General features: G+C 42.1%; 1 long non-coding RNA gene across 1 annotated transcript in view; it reads right to left on the reverse strand.

Annotated features, from left to right (window-relative positions):
• LOC117366970 overlaps positions 1 to 3,810 on the reverse strand; it is a 63,931-nt gene extending 60,121 nt beyond the window's left edge. Inside the window, exon 1 of the long non-coding RNA XR_004540671.1 lies at positions 3,376 to 3,810. This is a non-coding gene — a long non-coding RNA (uncharacterized LOC117366970). The remainder of the gene's footprint in view (positions 1 to 3,375) is intronic.
• Positions 3,811 to 6,000: the final 2,190 nt, after the last annotated feature.

Here is a 6,000-nt window from a genome sequence, read left to right on the forward strand (position 1 = left end):
TCGACAACCCAGCGCAGACAACTGAGCGTAAGGCGGAAGCGCGCCGAAGAAAAACAGTATTTTAAAGGGCTTCGACGGGGGGTGTGGGGGGAACCCCCCCACTTTACTTAACAGTGATCGCGCCGGCATTGGGGCGGGTTTGGGGGGTTGTAACCCCCCACATTATACTGAAAACTTCACTTTATCCCTAAAAAAGAGGGAAAAAGTTAAGTTTCCAGTAAATGAGGGGGTTACAACCCCTCCAAACCCCCCACAACGCCGGCACGATCTCTATTAAGTAAAGTGGGGGAGGTTACCCACCAACACCCCCCGTCGGAGCCACTTAAAATACTGTTTTTCTTTGGCACGCTTCCGCCTTGCGCTCAGTTGTCTGCGCTGGGTTGTCGTTGCGCGCTTTTGACTATGAACCAAAGGGACCCAGACCAACTCATGGCTATGTCCCTCACCCACATGCAACTTTATAATCATTTTCTAATCATGCTTTCCATCTGGAAAATGCTTTATAAAACTGCCCCCCGTCATATTTAAATATGTGATCACATCTTAACATGTAGCAACACAAATCTGTTGTAGAAGCTGAGTACTGCACATAGCTTCAGATGGATGAAAATCAGGGGCTTGCCATCATCCATGCACACTACAATTGGCCCTATTGCACAGTCGATGCATCATGGTCCTGCTTCCCCTGGCACTTTGACGCCATAACAATTGCTATTAAAAAGGTTGAAAGTGTCCATAGTTAATAAGTACATAGAAGCATGCCTGCCTTTTCAACAGGCCGCTATGATCATAATTTAAAAAAAATATTGAAGATCAGCTTTGCAAAAAAAAAAAAATTCTTTATCACTCTTAGATAAAGAGGACCGATTCCAGATACAGAAGAATTTGCAGTGCATGGTGTCACAGAGTATGGATACCAGCTGATAACAAGCTGACTGGTGCCACAGCTTGCAAAGTTGTGCCAAATGGACTCAAATGCTGTCAAAGACAATAAAGAATTGTATGAATTCACTTGGCCATGCAAAATCAGTTCCACTGCCATAAAGTCTTTCTACGTCTAAGTATTTCTTCCTCATTTGAGATACTGCATTGAATCCATAGAAAACACCATGGGCTCCTTTTACAAAGGTACGTTAGGGCCTTAACGCGTGGAATAGCTTGAGCTAAATTGCCCCGTGTGGTATCCGCTACCGCCTCCTTTTAAGCAGGTGGTAATTTTTCGGCTAGCGTGCACTAATCTTGTGCATGCGCTAAAAACACTAGCACACATTAGTAAAAGGAGCCCTATATCCACCACCAGACACTGATTTACAAAAATTATTGGTTTTGCTTTATTGGTATGTTTAACCAGGCAGAAGGTGCGGAAAATATGGACAGTTACTAGGAATCCTCAGTGTTTCCTGTGCTTTCTATATACCAATGAGTAAGGTTTACAGAATTTACATTTGTAAAATCTGGACCCCCTAGACCAGGGATCTCAAAGTTCCTCCTTGAGGGCCGCAATCCAGTCGGGTTTTCAGGATTTCCCCAATGAATATGCATTGAAAGCAGTGCATGCACATAGATCTCATGCATATTCATTGGGGAAATCTTGAAAACCCGACTGGATTGCGGCCCTCAAGGAGGGACTTTGAGACCCCTGCCCTAGACCCACCCCCAGTCCCGCCCATTCCCACCCCGTTACGCCTCAGTCCTGCCCCTAATCCTGCCCTAGCACTGCCTCTGGTCGGACAGGAGGGCATCTGCGGATGCCATGTGATGATGTCATCACGTGGCATCCGCTCATGCGCAGATGCCCTCTTTCCCGACACAATTTCGGGGGAAGTTTTTCAAAACCCAGACAAAGAGTCGGGGTTTTGAAAAGCCATCTGGACCCCCAGGCATGTCCGAGGAAATCCGGGCATCTGGTAACCCTACCAATGAGCACCCAAGGTAATTCAAAGGGGTGCTTATTTTAAGGCACCAAGAAAATGTCTATCTGGAGCCTATTCTATACAGGACTATAGGGGCTTGATTGTATGAATGGTGCTTAGCGGCGCCGAACTCCTAGATGCCATTTGGCACGGTTATCAATCAACCGCTAGGTGTCATTTATAGAATCGTGCCTAGTGGTGTCTAGCTCAATTTAGGCACTGATAGACGTCATAATGTTAGGCACCACTACAAATAATTTATCAGCGCCTAACACGGACTCCTAAGTCATGCCATGCCTATTCTCCGACCCTAGCCACTCCTACTTTATGGGTAGGCGCACATAGGCATGCATAGGCACCTTGACTTAGGCGTCAGTAGGTACTGTGCTGAAATCCATGTGCAACTTTAATCAATGTTTTTAAAATCATTTTTAATTAACTTTTAATGGTGTTTTCAATTAAAAATGCCAATTGAGTTAATTTAAAAATGTTCAATTGCGTGCAGAATTTGGCTAGGAGCTGCTAGGCACCGCTGATCTAGCCTAGGCGCCATTTATAGAATCAGGTCCTATTTTCCTTTATCAAATGCTAGCCTAGCTAGGCAAATACAGTCCAGTTAACTGGAACTCAAACAACCAGAACAAAAAATATCAAAGAAATACTGTAATATTTTAAATAAAAATTAAAATAAAATCAATTTCTGGTGGAAATTTAAGTGTAAATTTGGCACACCACACCTGAGTACACCCACGCTTTGCCTACCACATGTCCGGTAGTTTGTTTGGAACAGTTTATGGTATGGGGTATAGTATTAGTTAGGCCTATTTTTAATACTAACTTTCAAGCAACCAGAAACTACATTTATCCGGCATCTACCAATCTCCATGGGTACCGGTTAACTGAGAGTCTACTGTATATCTGTATAATTTAGGTGCAAATACATGCATATAATTTAGGCATAACCACTTAGCCCAGTCATACTACTACAATTGTCATTTCTATAGCGCTGAAAGGCATACGCGGTGCTATACATTCAAAATGTAATAGACAGTCCCTGCTCAGTAAAGCTTACAATCTAATTAGGACAGACAGAAAGAACACAGATTGACAAAAGCACTCCTGGTTGATAATATTCTATAATTGCACACATAACTGCCTACCATCTTTGTTCCATAAACTCTACCTTTGTGTAAGCTTAACTTCAAAGTTCAAACTATGTTCCATTGCATTTAGGCCCCATCTTAAAGAATAGCATATAGCCGGAATATTTGCATTTACATATGCATAGAGGCACACATCTATAAGCCTGTATTCTAGTCATTTACAGGTGTTTTTTGGTGCCTAAATGTTGACACCCTCTTTACAGAGTTACCTCTCAGCATCTCAAATGTGACTGGACAAATTCTTCTTTAAATATATTTCAATAGTCAAAATACACATTCATTCTTAAGATATACATTACCTTTCAATACAATAGTTTTCGGTTTCTCAGTAAGACTGTGCAAGCCAGGACGTGAAATATGCTCCTTGTCTTTGGGATGGATAGTGTAACTCCATTGTGGTGCATTCTTCAGAGCCATTCAGAGAATGCTTTCTTCCTCAAAGTCATATTTTTCAGCAGGTTTTGAGGTGTTCCATTTCTTGCCTGAGTCTTCAACTTCTATGAATTCTTGGTACGGATCTTTCTTTGCTACTTGTTTCTTGGATCGAATATATCCGATGAAGACAGTCAGTGCTAGGAAAGAGTAAAACATCATGACAAACAGGATGAAGAAATAGGCATTGTCGTATGGCTTGAGACCCTCTGTGAGATTTTTGCCCTCGTCACGCGGCTTTTCCAGAATTTGAAGAACACATTTTGATATCAGAGCAGCTAATGCTGTTTTGTTCATGTTGCTGCTTGTGTTTAGGGGTTGAGATTTGTCCTACAAAAACAAGGACAATAAGTGGCTTGATCATTTCCTCTTTAGGTAAGGAATGCTGCCCGCTGCTTATGAGGACTCATGTCAACTGATAAAAGGGTGTTCCAGAGATATGCCATAGACCAGCATTTTGTGAACTAGCCTGTTGATCAGAGTGGGATGATAATTAATACAGAATGTGAATGCTGAGCATTGCTAAGCTGGCTGAAGAAGTTTTTTACAAGTTTCCTTTAATATTTAATGTATCTTTATTCTTGATTTACATCACATATCATGCCTGCTTACTCTGTTTCATAAGTCCACTCTAATGAAAGGATTGGGTAATTGGATCTGAAAGATCAGCATGTGTAATAAATTTTTTTAAAGAATCAATCACTGAACTAATCAAGATAACATCTAAATAAAAGTCTAAACCACTCAAGTGGTATTTTATGTTTTCTGATCCATGAGCAGCCCTGGAACTTCCAGAATCAAAGCAAGTAGGGTAAACTTGAGGCAAGTGTCCAGCTGTTCCTGGAAATTAAATCAGAAACTGAGGCTAAGCTCTTGCAGGAAAAAAAAAAGACAGAAATGAAAGATTTTAAAAATTTTGGTTTGCAGATTTGCAGCAATAGCTCAGATCTAATTAAATCCTAACACCCTCCAAGCTGCATGTACCGGTGCCTAGTGGACTGAAGGAGGTTAATTGGTCTTTAGTGCGTGCTATCTCAAATCAGGTCAGTTTAAATGATAATAGCAAAGGGAAGGCCCTGGGAATTCCTTCTGCGTATAAGACTATAGGGCCACAGTTCACCGCAAAGTAAATTGTTGTTTTACAAAGCAATGAAACCTTAGCTCCTCACAGAAAGGGGAAAAAAAATGACAGCGACAAATGACAATAACAGCTGCTTCTTCCTATGATCTGAGTTCTGGGGTGGAAGCACAGTAACTTTGATGTGGAGAGCACCTCAACTGACGAACAGTTCATCAACTTATCACTGTTGCTTTAAGCCTGACCTTTGAACTGATTGTATGATGACTAATTCACATGTTAAGACTGTGCAATATCGGTATCACCGAACTGTCTGCGTTTGTCATTAGCGTTTCGTAATAAAATAAAGATGAAAGTGAATGTGGTAATGTTATACCAGTGCCAAAGTACTGTATATTCTAAGCACATTCAGACTTCAGAACTTGTAAAAGCACAATATTACCTTGCATTGTGGAAAGGCTTTAAAATTAACCCTTGGGTCTCCATTTTATATAGGTCAGAATCGAGATGGCCAGGTTTTGGGCATGCACGGTTCTGGTGGTGTTTGAGAAACAGATTTCCTGATCCAGAGCTTCTTCTAATAAACCTTCAGTACTGCATGTGCAATTGTCAACACATGCGGCGGGATCATCCATTTTACACATATATACGTTGAAAAACTGAAAGGCATGGACCCAGGAGCATCCATATGGAAGTAGCGATTTTACAAAGTCCACATATAAGTGGCACATGTGTAAGTACTGCCAACTATGTAGTTGGTGCAGCCAAAGGCTCAAAGATGGAGACAGCAAACTACAGACCAGTGAGTCTAACATCGATAGTGAGCAAACTAATGGAAACTCTAATCAAACACCAATTAGATAAGATCCTGGATGAGGAGAATCTACGGGATCCCCGACAACATGGATTTACTAAGGGGAGATCCTGCCAATCCAACCTGATCAGCTTCTTTGACTGGGTAACAGGGAAGCTGGATATTGGGGAGTCCCTGGACATCGTGTACCTGGACTTTAGCAAAGCATTCGATAGCGTACCACACCGCAGGTTACTGAGCAAGATGAGTTCTATAGGATTAGGTGACACATTGACGAAATGGGTTGAGAGCTGGCTTGGAGGTAGGCTCCAAAGGCTGGTGGTGAACGGCACCCCCTCCGAAATGACGGAGGCGATTAGTGGAGTACCACAGGGCTCAGTCTTGGGCCCAATCCTATTCAACATCTTTATAAGAGACTTGGCAGAAGGGCTTTGAGGTAAAATAACATTATTCGCCGATGACGCCAAACTGAGTAATGTAGTGGGCAAATGCACAACAGGCAAAGATTCAGTGCCCGACAACATGATGCACGACCTACTCCTACTGGAGCGATGGTCTAGGACATGGCAACTCAACTTCAATGCCAAAAAATGCAAAGTT

Source organism: Geotrypetes seraphini, chromosome 9 (assembly GCF_902459505.1).
Source record: "Geotrypetes seraphini chromosome 9, aGeoSer1.1, whole genome shotgun sequence".
NCBI classification, from domain to species: Eukaryota; Metazoa; Chordata; class Amphibia; order Gymnophiona; family Dermophiidae; genus Geotrypetes; species Geotrypetes seraphini.